A 25,100-nucleotide genomic window follows, 5' to 3' on the forward strand; every position below is an offset into this window, starting at 1 on the left:
AAAAAAAAAAAAAAAAAAAAAAAAAAGAAAGAAAAACTATGCTGTCAGCAGCTTTTGGGAGAAAGTGTTCATTTTGGCTACAATTCCAGGTTGTGTCCATCGTGGCAGAGGAGTCAAGGCAGTAGAAACTTGAAACAGCTAGTCATGTCACATCTACAGTCAGAGCAGAGAGAAGTGCAAGCTTTCTTCATTTCTGTACGTAGGGAATGGTGCCACCCATGATAGTCTCTGGGTTTTCCTTCTCCCATCAACTAATGTAATCAAGACAAACGCCCCAAAGACCAACCTGACCCATACAATCCCTAGACCAACCTGACCCATACAATGCCTAGACCAACCTGACCCATACAATCCCTAGACCAACCTGACCCATACAATCCCTCTCTGAGATTCTCTCCCCAGATAATTCCCAACTGGAACAACGGAAACACAGTCTTGGCAGACAGAAGTGTGTCTTAGTCACTGTAAGACCCCTCTATATAGAAATACTGAATTTATAATGTTTTTTTTCAAATTTTCATAATGTATCCTAGTTAAGAAACATGAATCTCACTTAATTTTGACAGTAGAGAGAACATAATGATTTTTAAAATTGATCTGGATGTCTTCTCTAAAGTAAAGATTTAGTGTTAAGACTACAAAACAGAGCTCTGCTCTCCATGTGAGCTGACAGCTGTCATTACATTCATTTATTTCTGCTTTGATTTGAACATATTCCAAGTTGCCATACACCCTGTCACCTCTTCGTCCGATGAGTCACCTGTATTTATACACCCAAAGCCTTGTGTTGAGCCAGTTGATTGCACAACCTCACTAGTACACTGACTTAGGACTCATCATCAAATGTTGTGTAAATTGCCTAAGAAAACTGACTTCCCTACCTGCCAACAAGGAGGACAAGCTGCCCTTGGGACAAGTTCTGCGGTGTTGTATCCCTGGAGACTGTTACACATGTAGAACCCAAGCATGTTTGAAATGGGTTCATATAAAGGAGTTCATTGTCCCTCATGCTCAGCCTGGTTCGGTGCCATAGGAAGGTGCTCCCAAGTTCTCTGGATCCACTTGGATCTGTCCCATAGGAAGCACCACAAGAGCACTGAGGGAAGGAGAATGACTTAAGATAGTAATTCCTCTCTGTCCCATGTCTTCACCATGACTTCCATTAGCTACTTTAACATGGCTTCCTCTAGCCTTAGGAAACCCTTCTCCAGCTTACTTGTGGAGGTCTAAGTTTGGAAGGCCACCAGCTTGTGATCTCTTCTGCTGTGAGTCCATTTTCATAAATAGTCTCTGACTCAAACTTAACTCCAATTCTTTAGTTTGGGTCTGTCACTTGTGTCCTAAATACCAACTGACTCACAACCCACCAAGGCTGTGGCTCCATCTCTTGAAGGAGTTTAACCATCAAGGTCAAGGAGCTGATCAAAAGGTACTCTGGTGAAGTCACTGGGTCTTCCCAAATTCAAATTGATTCTAATTATAGACCCTACCAGAACTCTCAAGGAAATATCTGTAGAAGAGAAAACTTTCCTCCCTAAGTGGTCTCACCAGACTACTGTTTCTTCTTAACATTTCATCCAGGGAAAAGCTGCTAGTAGATTCCAGAGACTCAAGGGCATGTAGCAGGTATTAAAGAGAAATTGTTCCAAGTGAGAAGCTGGTAGCCAGCGGCACACAGTGCAGGATAGGAAGCTAGCAGCATGTGACTCAATGGTGGAAGCTGTCATTCTGGACTGAGAAGATGGCTGCAAAGTGGAGTCTTCTTTCTGACCTTAATTATGTAGCTGCATCTTCATGGGCTCTTAGTCTCATGTGCATAGATACAAAAATTACCCAGCAATCTGGAAGCTCAGAAAAAAAAAAGAAAGGAAGAAAAGAAAAAAATGGCAGTAATTAGATGACAAAAAAACTATATTCAAATAAAATTAAGGGTTTGACTTAAAGCCATGGGGGGCATCTCCCTTTGTTTCATCCTCTACGGCGTTTAAAGGAGAATGGGACAAAGTGAGCATTCTGGAAGAATCTGAACACTGACAATTGACCCCATCCAGACAGAGAGGATTGTCAATCCAAGGTCCCCCATGTGCCCAGCATGTCTATTTTGGCACCATTTCCATACCTTATGCAAATGATGCAGGGAAGATGTTCAAGATCCAGGAAAAAAGAACTTCCAAGTTTGCTTGTGTCTTAGAGTCTCCATTACTGTAACAAAACACAGAGACCAAAAGAAAGGCTTTATTTCAGCTTGCAACTCTCAGTCACTCAGTGCTGAGGAAAAGCAGTGGAAACTCAAGGCAGGTGTCTGGAGGCAGGAACTGAAGCAGAAGCCATGGAGAAGTGAGCTTATTGGCATGCTTACCATGGCTTGCTCAACCTTCTTTCTTATCGTGCCCAGGACCACCAGCCACGGGGTGGAACCACCCACAGTGAGCTGGGACATTTCACATTCATCGAGAATAGGCACCCCAGGTTTGTCCACAAGCCAATCTGGTAGGGCCATTTTCTCCATTGATGTTTGCTCTTCCAAAATGACTCTAGTTTGTGTTGACAAACACTAGCCAGCACAGCCTGTGATGTTTACTCATATAACTTCTGTAAATTATGTCTCACAGAGATATTTTTCCTAGGATTTAACCCTAAAGGGGAAACTTCGTCAGTTCTGCTAACATCCCTGGCTGTTGTTGCTCTATCTGCAGAGGAGATGAGTGATTGACATTCTCTCCATCAGAATATGATGATATCCATCCCTGACTCCTGTCAATGTTTCATAGCTGCAAATTTGAAGATTAAGCTTTATTTGCATTTCTCTGGTTCCTGGTGAGGTTACAGTTTTCTCAAGTGTTTCTTAGCTGTTAAAATCCTTCCTTTTTTTAATCTTGTCTTGGAGATGATGGCCCCGATGTCTACAGATTGTTCTTTTCCTCTTTTGCTGGAGGATTTCTGCTAAATTCTTACTGTTTTCAGTTATATGTATCATATATTTGTCTTAGGAAAGCTTTGCAGGGTCTAGATGCCTGTTGGTATTATAAATGGCACTTGATTTCAGGGTCAGCTCCAGGTTTTGTCAAGGGGCGTGGAAGCCTGTGGTGATATGTATTATGGTACAAGAGATAATGCTACAGTCCTCTGGATATAAGGCCTGAGTTACCAAGCAGAGAAGTCTGGGTGCACATCCCAAACAGGAACTGAGGCACTACCGGAGAGAAGGTAATAGGTCATAAATTAGCAGGCAGCCTAGGTACTTCCAGGACAGTAGCAGAGGGGTTTCCAGAAGATATGCCCAGTGGGTTCTGTCAGATGTGGACTCCCTGACAGGATGGCTTCTAAATGGCTTCCAGTACCTAGTTCAAAAGGAGACTCCCTGGCTGTCAGCCCAGTATCACAGCAGAGGGGAGAGAAAACAGAAGGGATTGAGAGAAACTCTGGCTGATTTCTCCACTAGCAGAGTCAGTAATGGCTTTGTAGCTATTGTCAGTTAAATTACCAGTGAGGAAGGCCAGACAGAGTATGGCCAGGCTTCTCTGCATAATAGGACAGTCTACAGTGCCAGGTCTCCAACTGGCACCAGATAGTGTTTGACTTCAGGACTGTTCTATGCAGACTGCAACCAGCAAATACTAAAACCAGAGGGTGTGCACTTTGCCCAATGTACTTCCCATTCCCACCCCTCAGACCATCAAGTAGGTGACAGTAAAGTTTGTAAGAAACAAAAAGGCCCTCACAGAAGAAGCAGGAAAGACGACACCCTCAGTAAACATGGCTGGCCACTGTTAGGAGGGACCGACCTGGGTTGTGCCACGGACCTCAGCAAACATGGCTGGCCACTGTTAGGAGGGACCGACCTGGGTTGTGCCACAGAGTGCAACAAATCACCTTGTGTTAACATCCCAGAAGATACACCCAGGCTGCAAGCAGTTAGACGGAAGAATTCCCATCCCTGAAGTGAATGTCTCTGGTTTTCAGCTACTTTACATTCGAATAAAGCTATGTGAGGAGCTCATTTCACTTGGGCAACGAATGAGGGTCTCATGAATGAAGTGAGAGAACTTAATTGAGCCAGGATCTTTGCACAACTAGCTGCATCAGTGCAGGAAATAAGACACCTCCTGCCCTCATTGCTTCTACCAGGGCATCCTTGCGTCTTTTCCTTGTGAGGTGGTCTCCAGCCTTCTTGGTTGTCACTCTCTGTCTTCTTGATAAAGCACAGGAGAGCTTATGTCCTCACTTGTGTGTAGATGGAGAGCAGGGGCGATGTACGGCAGACATAGTAAAGCATTCTGTGAACATCTAAAGAAGTATGCAATGAATGAGATGTTGGTGCTACAGAATTAATCTAGGAATGCTCTTCTTCTCTTTCTGTCTTGTTCTGCTTTCCTTTTTCCATGAGAACAGCTTCTACCTCGTCTCAGAAGAAATTTGGAAGACAAAGACAGATCAGAAAAAGCCCAGATTTCTTTTTGGCAGCATCAAGTGACTATTACCCCAGAGGCAAGCAATGGTGCCAGAGAAGTTGCGGGTGGGTGGATGGGTGAGAGGAAAGCCAAGTCCTTCTCATGTCACAGGCTGCCAGGAAGTGAGTCAGTGTGTTAGAGGGTGTCTCCAGCCTCCGACAGCATTCATGATAATGGACAAACACATCTTGGGTTTACATGAAATTTCAAACATAACAAATGCCTAGCCTACCCTTGACACTCATTTTTGCAATTCTATTAAAGGGGCTTTTGCTAAGAGATTATTGGGTTTCTGGAAGTGAACTGACAATCACCACTGTGTAAATAGATTTACACAGTGTTATTTGGTTGAGGTTTCTGGAATTCCTCCTTCATTATAATATTAAGAAGGATTCACTTTTGCAACAAATCAAGCTCTAGCCCATTTTATATATATTTGTTGTTTTTGTTTTTCTGTTTGTTTGGTTGGTTGATTTTGGTTTTTTGTTTTGTTTTATTTTGTTTTGGTTTTTTTGTTGTTGTTTTTCTGTTTGTTTGGTTGTTTGGTTGGTTTTGGGTTTTTGTCTTGTTGTTGTTGTTGTTGTTGTTGTTGTAAACAATCCACAAGAACCCAACTCTCCCTTAGGTTTCCAATTATTTTGATCAGTGTACCCACAAAATGTTTCTTCCTTTTGCCATTGTTTCCTATGTAGCCCTGTACAGAATCTTATCTCCATTAATAAAACGTACCAAAGATGTGAGAGAGACAGAGGATCCACTAGTAGCAGTATGGGAGGAAAGGTCAGGTGACATCAGACACATCCATATAGGGAAAGACTCTGCAATATCATCTGTATTGGAATGATCAGGAGAACTCTTAAGCCTAGAGGATGTTCAAGCCCTGCCATATGCACTTCTTAAATAAGAATATCCATGATGTCCCTGGACCAGCCACATCAGTGCACCTGGGAACTGAAATGCACATTATCAGGCCCCACACAGCCCTGTCAATCAGAAACTGGAGGTAGGGCTGGTCCAACAGGAGATTCTGATCATAGTCAAGTTTGAGGGGAAATACTGTTGCTATTCTTACATATTCTGTAAAACCTCTGATGTCTTTCCTTTTCTGTATGATAACTTCTACTAGGGTTCTTTGAAGCAAAGATTAAAGTACTTATTTCATTTCTGGTCCTTAATCTCTGAGCACAACAGATGAGGCAGTTCCAGTTTTCTATGGGGAAAAGCAGGTTCTAAAAAGCTCAGACTAAACTGTTTCTGGGACAATTGCAGGCCCAATCCTTTGAATAAAATAATACCCTAGTGCAGAGAACTAAGGAGCAATACAAGATCTTTCTTGAATCCTAGATATGCTACTTTATCAGTGCTCATAGTCTGATAAACCATATTCACAGTCTTAAGACAATTTGCATTTGTTTTTTTTTAAAGGTCCAAGTTTCCTTGGATTTTGCTTGATTCTCCTGATTGCTAGTCATCTGTAAATCTCATGTACAGTGTTACTGAAATTTAATGTTTGAATGACATAAAATCCTATAGATAAGTAAGATTTATGTGCAAAATCATTTCCCTCCTCCTTTCCCTTCCTCTACCTCTCTCATTTAAAGGCCATAACAGTCTACTCAGCCTTTTCCCCAGCAAAACCTTCTCCTCGTCATAGGACAATTGGAGCCACAATCCCCACACCAAACTCATTGGTCACATATGCCTTTGAAATTTATATTGCTTCCAATTTTGAAAGAACAATGTGAATACTATCAGAAACTGAAGCAAGAATCATAAGGTATTCTGATAAAGTGGAGCTGAGAGTGTAAGCAGCCATGTGATGGTTAAATTACATGCCCATTGCAAGTAAGTTGAAAAGAGAGATGTTCAGATGTTTAGAGCTTCTTGCATTCCAGCATCCTGAACATGCTCCCATGGACTGTGTTTTACTCTTGATCCCAGAAGTCAACCCACACCAGCAATATCAAGTACGGAAGCAGAATCTTGAATAAGAATACTGAGACAAGCTTAAAACATCTTGAGTATGCTAAATTTAGATTGTTGACATTTCAATGGAGGGATGTATGAATAATGTGTAGTATTGACATTTAGCACCCAGACCTCTTGATTAAAGCAGCAATGCTTCAAAACAAGCTTTGACCATGGTTTAGTAAGGCCAGAAACTGTGCTGGGCCAATGGCTGACCATATTAAATCCCTCACACCCTTCTGAACTATCATTCCAGATAGAACAGGCATGAATATCTTTATACAGAGAGCAGAGGACTTACCAAACCTAAGGGGACTCCAAAAGTAATTAAAGGGCTAGAGAGAAGGCTCAGCCTCTAAAAGCTAGGTTCATAAGCAAAATGAAAAAAAAAGTATTAAAAATAAGAGTTACTAAGTTACATAAATATTAAAAATTTCTTTAGGGAGAAAAATCACTGCACACACACTGTTAGCCAGAATGCTAACACACACAAAAGAGCCAAAAGTACAACAGGTACTTGGGAAGCAAATTGGTTAACTATCGTTTAAAGGGTGCTTTTACAAATCATAGAGGAAGTACGTATGACCCTTATCAAAAGAAGACACACAGGGCTGGAGCAGTGGCTGCTCTGCCCTTGCAGAGGACCAGGGTCCCATTCCTAGCATCTCATGGTGGCTGAAAACCTATAATTCCCGTTCTAGGATATCTGCTGCCCTCTCCTGGCTTCCCCTAAACATGTCATTTACACAGGTGCAAAGAAAACATTAATATAGGAGTAAAATAAATAAATGTATTAAGAGAGCAAATAGTCAGAGACAAAGAAATGCACATTTTTAGAATATGAAAAGATTTTCCAGCTATTATTTTTTAGTTTTGTGAAGTTACATATGGGGAAAAAATTAACTACCAGATTGGGAAGGACTAAACCATACAGTAGCCATGGTTTTAGGAGTCTCCTTATAATTATAGTCACATAAGTGAAAATGCACATGAAGAGATTTTCCCCACAGTTTTATTTTCAGAAGGTTGAGAATCTAAACAACCTTCTTTCAGTGGAAGACTGGCTAAATAATGAAAATGCATCTATGGAGCAAAATAATCTATATATAAGTGTTAAAGGAGATGTTTCTGCAAGTGCTGACATTGAAAAATACACCCACTGGGTCTGTGACAGAACAGGGTACAAGCTGCAATTCCACCTGTTGGTGTAAGCCTAGGGAATATCTACAATTACACAGCCTGCATTCCTACCAATGGTTCCCCCAACTATACTGGTGTGAGCCTAGGGAATATCTACAATTACACAGCCTGCATTCCTACCTGTAGTTCTCCCAAAGCAGGCAAACAGAAGGACAAGATAATTTAGAGAATTTTGTATACTCTTTGGTATATTTACAGTGAGCATGCATTTAATAATAAATACTTGATAACTTAAAATCAATACTTTTTTTTTTTTACAAGTCAAGAACAGCTTTGAGGTCCTTGACAGACTTACACAGGAGCACAAATGGAATGGGACTGAAGAAGTGGAACCTCATCCTTTGCAGGAGATCCTTCTCTGCAATGATCACTTTATTGTTCATTCATAAGATTTCTATTCTTTAAAACATTTGAGAGGACAAGGCATCCTGCAGACTAGTATGGCCTTGCCTTACTTTTCTGTTGCTGTGATAAAACACCATGGCCAAAAGGAACTTAGGTTTATTTTGGCTTAATATTCTGTATCACAGTTCATCATCAAAGGAAGTCAGGGCAGGAGCTCAAGGCAAGGTGGGAACCTAAAGACAGGAGCTGAAAATAGAGGCGATGAATGAGCACTACCCAGTGGCTCGCTCACCCAGTGGCCCGCTCATCCTGGCTTATTCAGCGTGTTTTGTTATAACGTCCAGAACCACTCACCCAGGGGTGTCTCTGCCTCCTCTAGTACAGATCCACTTACGTCAATCTTTACTCAAGAATATGATCACAGGCCAATCAGACAAGGTCATTTTATCAGTTGAGGTTCCCTCTTACCAAATGACTCCAGCATGTGTCAGGGTGACATAAAAACTAACCAGCATGATTGACCTCTTGTCCACTTGACACATAAGCATGTTACTGTTAAACTATAACCTTTATTTTCTTGTTTATTCCCAAGATCTCATATTAATATTAATACCACAATATAAAACATCACAACTTTTGGGCTGGAGAGATGGCTTAGTGGTTAAGAGCGCTGACTGCTCTTCCCAAAGGTCCTGAGTTCAATTCTCAGCAACCACATGGTAGCTCACAACCATCTGTAATGGGATTTGATGCCCTCTTCTGGTATCTGAAGATAGTTACACTGTACTCATATACATAAAACAAATAAATAAACCTTTTTTAAAAAAATCATCATAACTTTTAAAGTCCCACTGTCTTTAAAAATCTGAACACTTTAAAGGTTCAATCTCTTTAAAACATCCAATCTCTTTCAAAGTTCCAAGTCCCTTTAAAATGTCTAAATTCTCTCTAAAATCCCAAAGTCTTTCTAAAATGTCAAAGTCCTTTAACTGTGGGCTCCTGTAAAATAAAAATTAAACTCTATATGTTTCTTACTCCAAAAAGAAGGGCCAGGGCCTGGTTACAAATCAGATCAAAGCAAACTAAAGTCCCACTGTAAAAAGGTCAGTGTTGTGCTTGCTTCAGCAGCACATATACTAAAATTGGAACGATACAGAGAAGATTAGTGTAGTGCCTGCACAAGGATGACACGCAAATTCGTGACGCGTTCCATATTTTTTGGACTGAGTACAGGGTCCCCAATGAAGGAGTTAGAGAAAGGACCCAAGGAGCTGAAGGGTTTGCAGTCCCAGGATGTACTACAATATGAACTAACTAGTACCCTCAGAGCTCCCATAAACCATCAACTAAAGTGTACACATGGTGGGACTAATGGCTCCAGCAGCATGTGTATAGTAGAGGATGGCCAATTCGGTCATCAATGGGAGAAGAGGCCCTTGGCCCTGTGAAGGTTCTATGCCCCAGTGTAGGGGAATGCCAGGGCCATAAGCAATAGAGGGTGAGGTGGTGAGCAGGGAGACGGGGGGAGGGGGAGGGAACAGGGGTTTGTTTTTGTTTTTGTTGTTTTATTTTATTTTATTTTTATTTTTTTGGAGGGGAATTTGGGAAAGGAGATAGTGTATGACATATAAATATTGTGATATGTCACGACAAGGTTAGTCTAGAACGTTCCACATTCAGTGTCATGTTAGTGCTGAAACTGTTTCAGATGTGGGAGCAGGCCAAGTTTGGGGTTCAGGTCAGGGGTGCATATTATGGGTAATTGAGTGTATCCAGTGTGACAGGGAACAGAGGAGGCTGCAGATACTAGTTTATTCTGTGTATGTCTGGGAGGCCAGAATGCAAATCCAGTGGTGGGTTGCAGTGCTGGCCTCCTGGGTACCTGCCTGCCTTAATGCTGCCCAAAATGTGCAGTAAATGCACAGTGTGCAGGCTCCAGTTAAGCCACTTACTTAGGCCATCTTCTGGGAACTTTCATCAGTAGCCAACAAGCTCCGGATGAGTACCTCTGAAACCAAAACTGGGATGCCTGGGGAAGGGAAAACTAAGCCCTGCCTACAGACTCCATTTTCCCCTCTGTTGGCAGAAAGGAGCTGATGTCAGTCACATGGCACAGACTGTCCATTAAGAACACGGTTTAGATCCCAACAATGTGGTGCGCTCCATCAGGCAGGATGGAGGAGAAACTGTGAGCAAAGCCCAGTAGGAGTCCAGTCCCTAGAAGAAACAGCCCCTCCTTGTGCTGGCAACCATAGCTCAAGGTCTACTGGCCAGACAATGGAAGAGGAAAGACAGGGATAGCAACGAGGTTTGAGTCAGCCCATCTTGTTTTCCTCTTTCCAGAGCTATCTTTCTGTACTTTAAGTTCTAGCACAAGCCCAGTCCCCGTTAGCTTCTAGTTCGCCCTGTTCTCAGCACAGCAGATGAATCAAAAGGGGATCTGCTGTGAAAATAATGGCTGTGGAGTTGCTATGGCTGGGATTTGCATCACCAGCTTCCCAGCAATCCATCTGACATCAGTGACGTCTTTGGGACTCCAAATTTAGAACATTTATTTAGGAACTTAACTTCAGTCTCTTAACAGCTCCCTCCTGACGATGCATGCTGGATGTTTTGGTTTGCTAATCCAACAGTCATTTCTGAGATCCATACAAATGAAAAACCATACCAATAAGACACGAAACCCTTAATTACTCTAATGTATGTCCCAAGGCTCTCCCTCCCAGCTTCTCCCTCCCCCCAGACATCCTTAACTTCTCTGGGCACCATCCAGGAGGCTGAGGCATCCAGCACATCGCTGTTCCCTTCCACAGGCAGCGGGAAATTTGTTTTACAAGGCTGGTTTTAACGGAGCTACCTGCTGTGCACCACATTGCTACTGTTTGTGAAGTGAATGATGGGAAAGGCAAGTCTGTGATTTCATTTGTTCAGACCGATTACTCACGCATTGCACACGGTATCATTTGCTTGTCACTTAATGACTGACCAGCCTGCCTGAATCATTAGTGCCTTAGCGTAGTGAAAAGAAGACCTCAGTATAATGAGGAGCTGAAGGAAGTGGAGTGCTGTTTTACCTAAAAGAAATGGTGCGCGGAGATCCAGCACAGCTGCAGGTGTTCAGATGACAATGTGGGAAGCAGTTAGCTTCCAATTTAGCAGAAAATTAAGAGCGAAAAAACTGTTATTTGTGAGAGAAGATACTCATGGCAAGCAATCATCCTCGCTCCGCATCCACAAGACGAGCATTCAGCTGTCTTTGTCGTGACTTAAAACAATTGGTATCTTGGGCTGCATTCAACACCAGATTGGAGCTTATTATCTGCAGTTTATTCTTTCTTGGGATATTTTGTGTTCCCCCTTCCCCCATTTTATGGTTAATTTGCTTGCTTGAATGTAAAGCATTTAAGCTGAAAAATCTGGATCATGGCTGATCATTGTGCCAGGGCTCTGGACTGTATGATACAAGATAATTGGCAATTTTCAAATTCATAATCCATTCTGTTCACCTCGCCTCCCCCACCCACTTTGTCCCTTCTGGTAGCTTCTCATCTGCCATCTTTGGTGTAATCTCTGAAAGTGCCCATGGAAGAAGGATCAGGGCAAATAAATTCCTTCAGTCAAGCCCCCACACTCCTCACACTCACCTTTGGGAAACTTGAAGTGCCCTGTGTGCTCCATCCTGTGGCCTGTGGCCCAACAGGAAAGCAGTCACAAGCTGTCACCAAACTGAAAAAAATATTTCCCCATAAAAGGACTTTATCGCATTTGGAGCCAGCATGCTGAGTCATGTTGGTGGGATAATAAAGGGTGTTTTTTTTTTAAACTTAATTTGAGGTTTTGGTATAGAGCAGGCTAGAGAACCCTGATATTCTATGCACCACCAGACAGTTTCCCACTTGCTAACACAGCATGCTCTGTCCCTACTCCCCTTGCTTTGGTATGGTCAGCACAGGAGCCAAATGCATCCATGCCCATTGATATGGTTTCTTATTTTAGTCAGGTCTAAAAGAGTGTGAGCTGTGTGGTTCTTTATGGTGTCATCAGAGCTCAGTCACTCTTCCTGAGCAATAGAGTCTTCCTCCGCTTTCTTTGGAGATGAAGTGACATCTCCTATTTCTCAGGCAAACTCAAGATAGTGGCAGTTTTCTGTGTTCAGTTTTCAGTGGAGCTCATGTGGGTGATAACTGCCACATGTACGGCACACTCGGGAGCTGTAAAGCATGCAGCTTTTGCCTCAGCTAAATGGTAGAGGCAGAGTCTCCCTAAGTAAATGGTGTATTTCTCAGTGATATTTTTTTATTTTTAGTGATATTTTTTTATTTTTCCAAACAGCTTGACCTCTTAAAGTCAGAAGGAGAATGTCCTTGTCACTTTTCTTCTGTCTGATTGATTGCTCAGCTATTTCTATGAACACACCAGTCATAACACCAGTCAAAACTGCAATACATCCTGTTTCTTCGCTTTGCACAAATTTTCCTCTTCAACCGTGGGCCATTTTTCATGCACATTTGTATGAACAAGCAGAAGGAAATCCTAAAGCAAGAATAGAGAGTGCAGCTGTGGTGACCAGTAGAAGGATGCTGCGTGGGAGTGCAGCTGCAGGCTGGGAAAACAGCTCTCCATCAGCGCTCACCATCCAATCAGGAGGCCTCAAGTTCTATCCTCAGCACCCAGAGAAAAATATCCAGATGCTGTGGTGGTGTCTATCATCCTAGTGCTGCGGTGTGAGGGGGTGGGGAGGTGGACTTGGGAGAAATCCTGTAGCTAGACAATCTAGCCAGTTCAGTGAGAAGCCCTACCTCGAAAAATACGGTGGAGAGTAATTGAGGAAGACACCTTATATTGACTTGTGGCTCCCATGAACACGTCACCCCCCCAACACACACACACACACACACACACACACACATACACACACACGCGTGCGCGCACGTACACTCGTACACACGTACACACACTTAAAATAAGAAACACAGCAAAACCCTAGTAACTAGCGAGCAGAGGAGCGGCTAAGAGGCTAAAAGGGATCTTCCCTCAGGCCCTGCTTGAAGTCCACTTCTCATTACTTTGCTGCCCACCCCAAACCCCACCCCCAGCTTAAATGTGAACATTTTCTTTCATCATAGCTGACCTTTTTTTCCCAGAAAGCTGGCCTACACTTTCAAAGTGGACACCCTCTTCCGTGGTATAGATTGGTTTCTAAGCACTTCGTAGACCACCATGCAGAGTTTGCAGTTTACTAACTCTGCTGTTGCTGCTGGTCAGAGAGAACGCTCAGCCATGTGCTCTTTTTGTGTTCACTAACAATCACTTTGTCTTCTGCTCTGCCAGTTTGATGTGTAATGTTTTCCTTTTCCCTCTATTCCTTTCCAATACTCCTGTCAGCTTACAGCAGCTACTTCATTAAGCTTTTTCTCTGCTTTAGCCGTCATCAGCAGTGAAGTAGACTTTGTGAGGCCAGAAGAGAATTGATCTTGTTCGCTTCCCACACTGGCAGACCTGCCAACGTCAGAGGATTTACTGCAGTGTCACACAGATTGCCTGGAGGACACTCTGTGTCCCTATTTGTCACACAGCTTCCATGGCGCACCAGGCATGTGGGCTTGTAAACTTATTTCTGAAGATGTTGAAAGGATTATCCTCGCTCATAAAATGAAAAATTTGCTTAACTGCCTTAGAAGATTTAAGGCTGCCCCCTTGTTTTTAAAGAAAGGCTTATTTGAATTACAAAGTAGGGTTGTGGGAGTGAGGAAGAGAAGGAGAGCACCCCCTCCCCCACATCGCCCTCCTTTCCCCCCCATGCTGCCATCCTCAGCCCTCTCTAAAAAAGAGCAGGACCGGATGCCTGTCAAAGTTACAGAAAGGAAGCTATAACTTCCATGCTATCCTGCAAGCCGGAACAAAAATCCCTGGTAAAAGCACTGTTCACAATGGCACAGGGAAATGGACTCAGGCCCTCTAAGGCTGAGTGTTCACTCCATCTCAGTAGGCAATCGATCCCATTCTTGATACTTTGCCAGGCAGGGGACACTCCAGCTACCCCCCAAGCCCCCTCCCCCACTCTTTGTAGTCTACACCCAGCCTTGGTGATCAACAACATCCTCTGTTGTTTTCATGGAAAAGATGTGTTGACATGAACTCTCTAGCTGTGAATGTAAACACGATGCTGACAGGCAGGCATGCAGTCAGTTAGCAGGTACCTCCACTTACCAGGGGCAGATATTTAACCTTGATGTGAATAGCAATTAAGCAGAACCTCAGAAACGAAGACCTCCCCGGGAACCAATTAATAATTTGGTGGGGAAGATGTTATATGCAAATTTCTCCCACAAACCACTTCAGAATGACACTTCTACCCTCCACCCAGTGGACTGAGCTGGAGAATCATTTGTAACAAAGCCCCGTGGTGCGGGTGTGAACAAATTGTAATTAGGCAAATTAAGTGAATGTTGCATGTACATCAATTAATTTCTGGTCACAAGCTACACAGCAATTGCCACCACCTTCGTTGCATGTGGAGGCTTGACAACAGTGTTTGCCCACGCCTCATTTCTGCTCCTTCTGAGTGCCCCCCCCCCTTAAGCCGGGGCTGAAGCCTCTGCCCCACACTTAATTCACCTTACCCATCCCAGTTTATTTACTTTCTAACCACTGTGTATCAATATACAAACTCCAAGCAGCCTTCCTACTTTTACAAAGAAAAACTCCCTTGGCTGCCTTCGTATGGTGTGTCTAACTAAGCCTGTGGAGCTGGAGTAGATAGCTTTTTCCCCCGGCACAACACTGATCATCCATTTCCTCTCCCACTGAGGCAAAGAACATAAAATAAGGCTGTGTGAAAGGATGCCAGGCACAAGTTGGGTCTTCCCCACAGAGCGAATTGTTTGGGGGAAGGCATATGATTCAATATAATTGTCCTAAGTGAGATCCCCCCACTGTGGGTTTCTGCGGGTCTGAGTCATCCCGCTATGAAAAAGGCCCCACAGGAAAGGCAGTTACGTAATGGGCTCTCAGACAAGCACGCAGGATTTAACCCCTCCACGCTGTCACCATGCCCCTCAGAAAGGTCTAAATGTTCACGCTAAAATGTTATGGACAAAAGCAAAATCATTTCTTTACTGTGTAGGGACCTCGACAGGAAGAGAATGGATAAATGCAAATTTGAGGCCTCCACTGTAATTTAGCGCAAATGCCCTTTTCATCCGGGTCCGGGTGTTCAACCTGCAGCCACTTCGTTAGTCCATAGAACCTCTGATGCGTTTTTTTTCACCTGGCAAAACAGACCTCCCTGTCAGGAGGTTAAGGGGTTTCAGGCAAGAGAGTCGGGTGAAGCTGCAACAGGGAGTGCATGGGCTGTATGGAAGAGTTAGTATTGTCCCCAGTGTCATTCTGGCTGCTCAGCATACAGGGCAGGGGGAAGGCCTGGGTCCCAAAGGGTGAGAGTGGGAACAGGCCTTGTGGGTAGCAGTTAGAGTCGAGGCTGGAGGCTCTTCTATCATCAGTGGATTGAAGCAAAAGCCCTTAAGGACCAAGATCCAAAGACAACTTTTCTATACCCATGAAGAAGAGAGGATCCTTTCCCAACTAGGGCCCCAGATTCAGCATAATGTTCAAGTTTAACTTCAGGACTGGTGTTCATGGCTGATGACTTTACACAGTCACCTTTTGGGCAGATGTAAGGTGGATGCCATGTGGCTGGTTTACTGCATTGGTGAACCCAGTCCTTTCATGGTGGTATTGCCTTAATTCCTGGAACCTCCTCTGGAATATCTAAACTGACAGATGCTCAATTCCTTAATGTAAAATGGCATAAGAAGAAATAATGAATAACTCATATACATCTTCCCATATATTTCAGGTCATCTCTGGGTTACCAATAATACCTAACATAATGCAAATTCATTGTGTGGTCATAATTGAATTATTTAAAAAGCGATAACATGAAAAGTTCATACATGTTCAGTTCAGACAATCTTGCCCACAGATATTTTCAGTATGTTGTAGTTTTTATCTGTAGATGGAGAACCCAAGGGTATGGAGGATGGGCTGACTTATACTACAGTGGTCTTTCCTTTCCCTGCCCTTCTGGGAATAAATCAAAGAGCACAGTCAACAGTGCTAAGGAGATGCAGGGGCAAATGGCCTGGGGCTGCAACACAATTTCACTGTTCTTGAAGGCTGATCCCCCACGCTCCCCTCTTACTCGAAGGCATGCTATGTCACTTTTTGGAGTGTGCTGTTTGCTGGTTTCTCCTGTGACCTTTTGGCTTATTCCTTAGTTCTTCATCCCTTCTTCCTTTCCTACTAACATCTCTAGTAGTAATGACTTAAACACTCCTCCTTTTCTCTTCATATCAAGACTTCGTGCTCTCATTCCCTTAAAGATGCTTGACTACAAAGAGGGGTACCTTGTGCACCCATGGCACAGACATTCAGGGTTGCAGGTTCTGCCTGTTTGTGTTTAATAGCTTCTGTCCGGTCCACTAGGTTCAGAGGGCTTATGAGCTGTGACTTCACCCCGACTCAAACCAGCTTGTCACAGAATCATCAAATCCAGTCACCTCTCCAAAAGAACAAGGTGCCAGCGTTTTTCTTTGGCATTATGCTTGGTGGGCATCTGGTTATGGGATCAGTAAGTATCCAATTTCACTAAGGCAGTCATGCATCTCTACATAACTCAATAAAGCAGAGGTAGAGTGGGAGAGCATTATGTCTTATGTCACAGTATGCACATGTGTAGGGTATACATGTGTGCATGTGTACTAGAGTGTATACACACACACACACACACACACACACAGCTACCATGGGAAACTGACCCCCTCTCTCAATTTGGAAGTCACATTGCAGTATGGAGGGAATGCAGCCAGGTCACATTAAATGTTTTAAAAACGCATTCTCAGTTTTTATTTTTCCTGTTAGAGTTCACAGACTGTGCAGTGATCAACTCTCCACAAACTCAGCTTGTATGATTAATGCTGCTTTTGCTAACGCTTCTGTGGCCACCTCACACTCAAGTGATGTCTGCACCATGAACCGTGAACAACAGAGGCCTTGGTTATCATGGGTTGTTGTCAGTATTGTTTGAGGGTGTCACAGTGGATGATGTTGATCAGCATGGACATCAACAGTGTGAGGGAGGGTCTTGTCCTAAAGGAGTGGTTCACACATTAAAAAAAAAAATCTTGGGACTAAAACTGTAGGCAATATGTATGCTTGAGCCACCTCTGACAAGCTGTTCACCTGAGCAGTTTTCAGAGGGAGGAATTGTTTAAGCTGCCTTCACCTGGGCACTTTGGAAGTGACACTCTTTACACTTTTTTTTTTATTGCATCCTGTGTTATATATTGCTCTCTTTAAACTTTCCCTCATGAGTTTGCCTCCTTGAGGGTGAGTGACTCTAGGACTTTGGGCCTTGGGTTCTTCTGTCACAGCTGATGGCCAAGTTCTCTATCTAAGACAGAGATCGATATTCGTTTCCAAAAGTCTCTTTCCCTAACATCCACCCCCACCAGTACAACATCTCAAGTAGCCCATGGTAGCCCATGGTAGCCCATGGTAGCCCATGGTGGCCCACGACTCCCTGCGTAGGTGAGGGTGACCTTGAACTTTGGATCTTGCTGCCTCCACCTTTGGCTATAGGGATACCAGAAATGAAGGTTGAGGACTTCAGAAAGATATTAACATGGGCATATTCAATTTTTAAATTATTTATGTACAGGAAAGGAGAAACTACTCAGAAAAGCAAATATTAAACACTTTATCAGATCATTAACTCAAATTACTGCAAATTTCAAGTGTGTTGACTTTTAAAAATAATGTTGAGGGTGCTGGAGAGATGACTCAGGGATTAAGAGCATCTGACTGCTCTTCCAGAGGTCCTGAATTCAATTCCCAGCAACCACATGGTGGCTCACAGCCATCTGCACTAGAAGCTGATTTCCTCTTCTGGTGAGCATGAACACAGAGTACTTATGCATAAATTACATGAATAAATAAATTCTTAAAAAATAATGTTAAGCTGCTAAAGTAAAGGCCTATTTGTTCTCCTGCTGATTCTTAGAAAATCCATTAAAACAGGGTGACTACCATGCAAGGCCTCTGCTGTCCCCTGGGGCTACATAAGTGAACCCAGAATAGCACAGAGGGTCCCAGAAGAGTGGGAGACACATGTTCCTATTAATAACGGATCAAAGTGAAGTTTGGATAATACAATCAGGTCTGACAGCATGGACGACAGATGTAGGAGCCATTGTGGACCTTTCCTAAGAGTGGCACACTCCAGAGCGGCCATCTTTCTCTCTTCCTATGTCCAACTTTCTAGTCAATATCTATGAGATTCTAGAGAGAAAGGACTTTTACAAAATGTAACTGTGCCAACGAACTTGAAATTAAAGTATAGGCAAATTAGTAAGAGCTTGCCCCACAAGCCCCAAGGATGCTTCTCTTACTTCAGGGTCTCCTTTATCCAGGCCTTAGAACCCAATATACAGCCAAGGGTTACCTTAAACTTCTGACCTTCCTGCCTCCACCTCCCTAGTGCTAGAGCTATAAAAGTATACTAATAGATCCAGTTTAGATGGTCCTGGGAGCCAAACCCCGGGCCTCAGTCACACTAGGCAGGCACTCTACCACCTGAGCTACATCACCAGGCCCCTGTCACTTACAATACAAAGTATATCCTATCATTGTCCAAAAATATTAAATAATATGAGGAGATGTTTGAGATGTAACTGTGTGGTAAAGCAGGTGTTCAGTCTTCAGGGAAGAGAGGTGGGGAGCAGGAGGAGAAAAACAAAAAGAAGAATAAGCCAGACATGTTGACTCACACCAGTAAACCCAGTACATTGTAGGTAGAAGTAGAAAGATAAGCAGTTCAAGGCCAGCCTGGGAAATATGGTACTCTATATCAAAATACACCCCCCAAAAGAATGATTTATGTATCATTATTACACATCATGTAGTTCAGTTTTATTACATACATCAGTATGCTGTGTTACTTTTAAAAGTCAAATCTGAGGCCTGGAGACACGTCTTAGGAGCTTAGCACACATCCTGCTCTTGCAGAGGGTCTTGAGTTCAGGGTCTAGTACCCACGTTGTGAGGCGCACAAACATCCATGGCTCCCGTTCCAAGGGTATCTGACAACCTTTGCTGCACTCTGTAAGTACTTAGCCTCACTGTACTCTGTAAGTACTTAGCCTCACTGTACTCTGTAAGTACTTAGCCTCACTGCACTCTGTAAGTACTTAGCCTCACTGTACTCTGTAAGTACTTAGCCTCACTGTACTCTGTAAGTACTTAGCCTCACTGCAGTCTGTAAGTACTTAGCCTCACTGCAGTCTGTAAGTACTTAGCCTCACTGCACTCTGTAAGTACTTAGCCTCACTGCACTCTGTAAGTACTTAGCCTCACTGTACTCTGTAAGTACTTAGCCTCACTGCACTCTGTAAGTACTTAGCCTCACATGGCACTTATTCTTACCATGTACCACCATCCCATGCACACATGAACACCACCCTCACACAACACATTTTTTTTTTATTAAAAACACATCTTATTAGAAAAAGGGACACATCTCAAGGAAATTAAAAACAAAATATTCTTACTTAAACATATCTTCAAGTTTTTAATGTTAGCGTCTTAACTCTAGAAAAGTTTCAAAAGCCATTAGACAGGTGGCTAGGGCTAAACATGGAGAACTCCAGGGAAGACACAAAGTCAGGAGAATCTCAGCATCTCGAGTGATTTCAGGCATCTTAGTTACTGGCAGACAAATTTTGGCAAGTTCCAGAAGCATCACTCAGTGGGGAGGGTTGACAAAAGACTTGGTTCAAGATGGTCCAAACACAATAGAAAAAAAAATCCAGAACTTTGAATAAAGTTTAATTCTTCTTTTAAAAAAGTAGTGTTAAAAGGGATCTGGAACATGCCTTGGTGGTTAAAAGCATTTGCTACTCTTTTGGAGGACTGAGGTCCAATTCCCAGCACCCTGCATGGTGGCTCACAACCATGTGTGTCATAAATCCCAGGAGACACAACACTCTCTGCGGTTTCCATTGGCACTGCACAGACATGATACAGAGACATATGCAGATATATCTCATACATACAAAATAATAAAATGGTGTTAAATTTTGTTTTGTTTGTTATCAAGGAAGCTATTTGTCTCATTTGTATAGGTAAGCTTAAATACTGAACCAATTCTGGTTTGTATATAATATTTCATACTGAAAACATTGTATAATTCCTGTACTAATAAAATATAAATTTAATATATGATGCTACTTTTAAAAAAGAAAAATAATGGCTCAGAGTAAGACAGTATCTGGTTTGAACATATAACTAATAACAGCCATGATCTTAACACTAGACAACACAGACACAGTGGTGTGTCTGACAGATAATAGTTCCAAGCCATTAAAAATGTCATTTCCCTCAGTTTGGATCTGTCTAAGGGCTGCAAGTGGAGTGTGAATTAAGGCAAGACAGAGAGCCTGATGTGGTGGCACAAGGCTGTAATCCCAGCACTCAGGATGACAAAGAGTAAAGATCAGGGTTCTAGAGCGGCCTAGGTTTCATAGAGATCCTGTCTCTACAGGCAAGATAGAGCACATAAGAGAAGGCTGGTCACAGTGTGGACTGTACAGTGAGATCAGAGCTCTGTGCACAGGAAGCCACATGGGGTTTCTGGAGGATGCTGGCAGACTTAACTCTATAGGCCCTCAGCAGATGTTACTGCTCAGGGCCGCCCAGTAACTTCCTTCTTGTTTTTGCAGCTCCAGACTTCTGTAGTGAGCACATACCATGGTCTTCCTCACCTGGCCTGTTGTCCCTTCATCGTTTCTTTATAAATTACCTCCTGAGTGCAAGGCAGCATGTCAGGCTCTAAAGATCAACAGATGTAGTTAACAGTATCCTATGAGGAAGCATTTCCACAGCCTTAACATTTCCGAAGTGCAGCTATAGACAAATTCAAGGTTCCTTGACTTCCCCTCTTCTGGTCCTTCCTTCCTTCCTTTCTTCCCTCCCTCCCCTCTCTCTTTCTTTCTTCCTTCCTTTCTTCCTTCTTCCTTCCTTCCTTCCTTCTTTCCTTCCTCCCTCCCTACCTCCCTCCCCTCTCTCTTTCTTTCTTCCTTCCTTCCTTCTTCCCCTCCCCCTCCCTCCTTCCCCCACTCTTTCTTCCTTCCTTCCTTCCCTTCCTCCCCCTTTGTTTCTCTTTCTTTCTTCCTTTCTTTCTTTCTTTCTTTCTTTCTTTCTAGATTTATTTACATAAGTATAGGAGCACTCTATTTGCATGTATGTTTACATGACAGAAGAGGGCATCAAACAGCACCCATTACAGATGGTTGTGAGCCTCCATGTAGTTGCTGGGAATCAAACTCAAGACCTCTGGAAGAGCAGTCAATGCTCTTGACCCCTTAGCCATTTCTCTGGCCCTCCTTCTCTGATCTTTTTTTTATTTTTTTTAATGTATTTTCAAGTGAAAGTAATTGTCTTCAATGTGACCTGTGGCTACATTTGGATAAATGTTCTCTTCAACATAGACATGGACTAAATAGGAGTTAGCTCCTGAACTGACATGGCTGCTAGGAAATGCAGTTCATCTTGGGCTCTCCAGTTTATCACTGTCATGGCTCCCATGCAAAGCATCTGAGAGCATGGGTTCTGTTGAACTGTCCCGTCCCTTGCTCTGCTGAACTGTCCCTAGCTCTGCTGAACTGTCCCTGGCTCTGCTGAACTGTCCCTAGCTCTGCTGAACTGTACCATCCCTTGCTCTAGCTTCCTGATGGGGAGAGCCATCCCGAGTGAGTCTCTGAGGCAGCTGACCTTGTACATGCTGGAGTTCTGTTGATGGAGATCCAGACAGCCTGCTTTTTCTCCTCATCTTTCCTTGACAACAGAAGTACAGACTCCCCCACCCCAGGCTATTCAAGGAGACCCACGGCAAGGCTACTGAAGGTCTGCTGGAGTGAATGGTGCCCACCTGCGGTCTAGCCTTGCCCACCTGCGGTCTAGCCTTGCTGTACCTCAGCATCCAGCTTGCTTGATTTTTGGTTTTTTTTTCTTTCATTTATTTATTTGTTTTGTTTTGTTTCTTTCTTTTCTTTTTTTTTTCTTAGAGCCTGCTTTCAAACCAGCTGAATTGAGCTCAGAGAAAGAAAGAAAGAAAGAAAGAAAGAAAGAAAGAAAGAAAGAAAGAAAGAAAGAAAGGAAAAAAGGAAGAAAGAAAAAAGAAAGAAAGAGAGGAAGGAAGGAAGGAAGAAAGAAAGAAAGAAAGAAAGAAAGAAAGAAAGAAAGAAAGAAAGAAAGGAAGAAAGAAAGAAAGGCAAACAGGCAAAGCTTGTGGAAATCAGAAAGCAAATCTCATGACTTTAACTCTGACCTCAGCTGACTCAAATAAGGTGTTCATTACCTAACAATTAGAGCCACCTACACAGGACACAGAGAATTTCCAATCAACAGGTAGTAATAGCCAAACCCCTGCCACAGCCAAGAAACATTAGAGTGGATAATCCATGAAGAGAGGATTAGAAAAAGAGAGACCCAGAATCCAGCAAAGGAGACCCCAGCGGGCCAGCTGGCTAATGTTTGGGATAATAACTCCAAACGTATTAAAATAAATTGTAAGAAAGAAAAGGCTGAAGGCAAAAAAAGCGAGCTTCACACGATACTGTATATTGTGGATAAAATCATGCACATTTGCAATAATCACTTCCCTGGAGGCACGCAGTAAAGGCACCACCAGCAGAGACGGGTAGAATTTAAAGCCACAAGCACACCATGTGTTGGTATGAGCTGGGGGTGGCTGGCGGCTCATAATAGAAGCCCGCTGCACAGAAACTTTCCCCAGTCCCATTTTTTTCTATGACCTGAAAATAGTTCTACAAACAACAGGAAAGAGCAAGGCAGTCACCCTTCCCCCTCGGCCTTTGTCCACCAGGGAAGGATTTGAACTCAGAAGCTGGCAAGAGACCAGCTTCCTCCATATCCAGTCGAGTGTCTGGACTTTTCTTATTAGCGTTTTCTTGCTTCTCTTATTTTCAAGAAATTTATAAGTGCTGTTTATTGAAGCACTGCTTGCAAGTACCTGGCTCCAAAGGTTGATTCTCAGCTTGGTGCTCCTGGGGAGGTGGTGGAAGCTTTGACGCTGGACTTTATGGGAATAATTCCAGTCACTGGGACCCTTGAAGGTGATAAGGGGCCCCGCCTCCTTCCACTCCCCTTTGCTTGCTGTCTATGGGGTGAACTGGCTTCCCCCGCCTCAGATTCCTGACAACTGTGCTAAGGCACCAGAGCAAGAGGCCTACCCAATCAGCAAAGGAAACCTCCAAACGTGAGCAGAAGAACAAAGCTTTTCTCTTCATAAATTGCCTTGCAAAAGTAAATATCACAGTAACAAAAAGCTGACTAATGCATATTTGGGTTTCTTTCCATTCTTAGCTTTGGGCAATGATACAGGAATAGCCTATGCTGGCAGACATCACTGGACCAAGGTTTCCTGTAGCCTTAGATGTTTTTCTTATGGAGCCTGAAATCCCATTCTCTTTAACTTGTGTTAAAGAGGTGATGTTAAAGGCTGATGGTGTCTTCATTGAAAAGTTCCCTGTCTCACCTGGCTTAAGAGTGTGCAATCAGACTTTGCTTACAATTTGATGCCCTCCTTCCATTTATTAAAGGTTCTATAGCAGGCATTGCTTAGGATAAAATGAGCACAAAGATGCATAGAATTCAACTTGTGACCACTGAACTTTGGGTTTACTGGGGACACAGACATGCAGCAACTCTAATGACAGTGGTTTAACAAAAGAATAAAGAATGTTTTCTATGTGTGGGTGTGTGGTATGTGTGAGTGTACACTTGCATATCTGTGGACCTGTGACATATGTAGATTTTTAAACACATATGCAAACCTATGTATGGAGACCTGAAGTTAACACAGGCTTTCTGGATTGTGCCTCATTTTATTTCTTGAGGCAGGATCTCTCATTGAACCCAGCAGTTACCAATTCCAGTTAGTCCAGTTGGGCAGGGGATTCCCTGTCTCTGATTCCCAAGTTCTCCGGAGCTTTCAGGTGGACTCCAGGTGTCCAAACTTCAGCCTTCACACCTGCATGGCAAGTACTTCACCCACTGAACCATTTCCCCAGCCCCAAGTTCCTGGTTCTTTCAGAGAGGGCTGGATGAAATCTTTGTTGGAATCTGAGATGAATTAACCTTGAAGACAAGAGTAAGAATCGAGAGATCCAGGGTATGTGTTGGAAGGATATACCAGAGTAAGAAAATATGTGTTCAGGAAACTGGAGGCAAGAATGGGTACATTGCTCAGGGCCTCTGAGGCCTCTGTCCTGCTTAATCACAAGTGTATGCTGGGATATGTGAGGCTAGAAGGAGGATTAAAAGCAGAAAGAGCAGAAGAGAGTGAGCCAGGAGCAGATCATCCCTCTTATGCCCACAACTTATATGGTTTTCTAGAAACCAAGCCAATTATATTTATTATGTTTTGATTTGTCTTCCAGCTAATTGCAGCTCACTACGGGCTACAGTGTCCCTTCCTCTGGACAGCTTTTCATCTGGATGGTATTTACTGATGTGGACAGAAAAGGCTTGACTGATTTATTCTAGCTACACACACACACACACACACACACACACACACACACACACACACACAGATAGCACATTAAAGGTAGACCTTCAACATGCTGTAGAAATATAACTGTTTTAGGTCTATAAGCGTGTAAGCACTGGGTGCAGAGTAAGCAAGTGTTAAACCAAGAAAGGCATCCCTGAAGACTTGGACCCTCATAGGTGAGAGCCCCTGCTGTTGGTAACCTTTAATTAATAACAGTGTTCTTAGAATCCACAGTGGTTTAGGAGGAAATTATTGGCTGGCTCACAGCTTACAGAATCCTCTAGGTGAAGCAGAGACATTGAAAATAACTCCAAGGATCGCTGCACTCTTCTTAGAACTAGGATTCTCCCTCTGCAGTACAGTCACCACATGCTGATACTCAGAGCACTTCAAAGAACCCATGGTCCAGAGCAGAGAAATTTCTTGAAACTTACATTTTTTTTTTTTATTTTAGATATTTTCTTTATTTACATGCGAATTTCTCCTTTCCCAGTTTCCCC

The 25,100-nt window shown here is 43.1% G+C and overlaps 1 non-coding gene across 1 annotated transcript; it reads left to right on the forward strand.

The window, feature by feature from the left end:
- Window positions 1–9,076: 9,076 nt before the first annotated feature.
- On the forward strand, window positions 9,077–9,183 carry LOC116081226. The gene has a single exon (XR_004114751.1). It is a non-coding gene; the product is annotated as a U6 spliceosomal RNA (small nuclear RNA).
- The last annotated feature ends 15,917 nt before the right edge of the window (window positions 9,184–25,100 follow it).

Source organism: Mastomys coucha, unplaced genomic scaffold (genome assembly GCF_008632895.1).
Source record: "Mastomys coucha isolate ucsf_1 unplaced genomic scaffold, UCSF_Mcou_1 pScaffold6, whole genome shotgun sequence".
Lineage (NCBI taxonomy): Eukaryota > Metazoa > Chordata > Mammalia > Rodentia > Muridae > Mastomys > Mastomys coucha.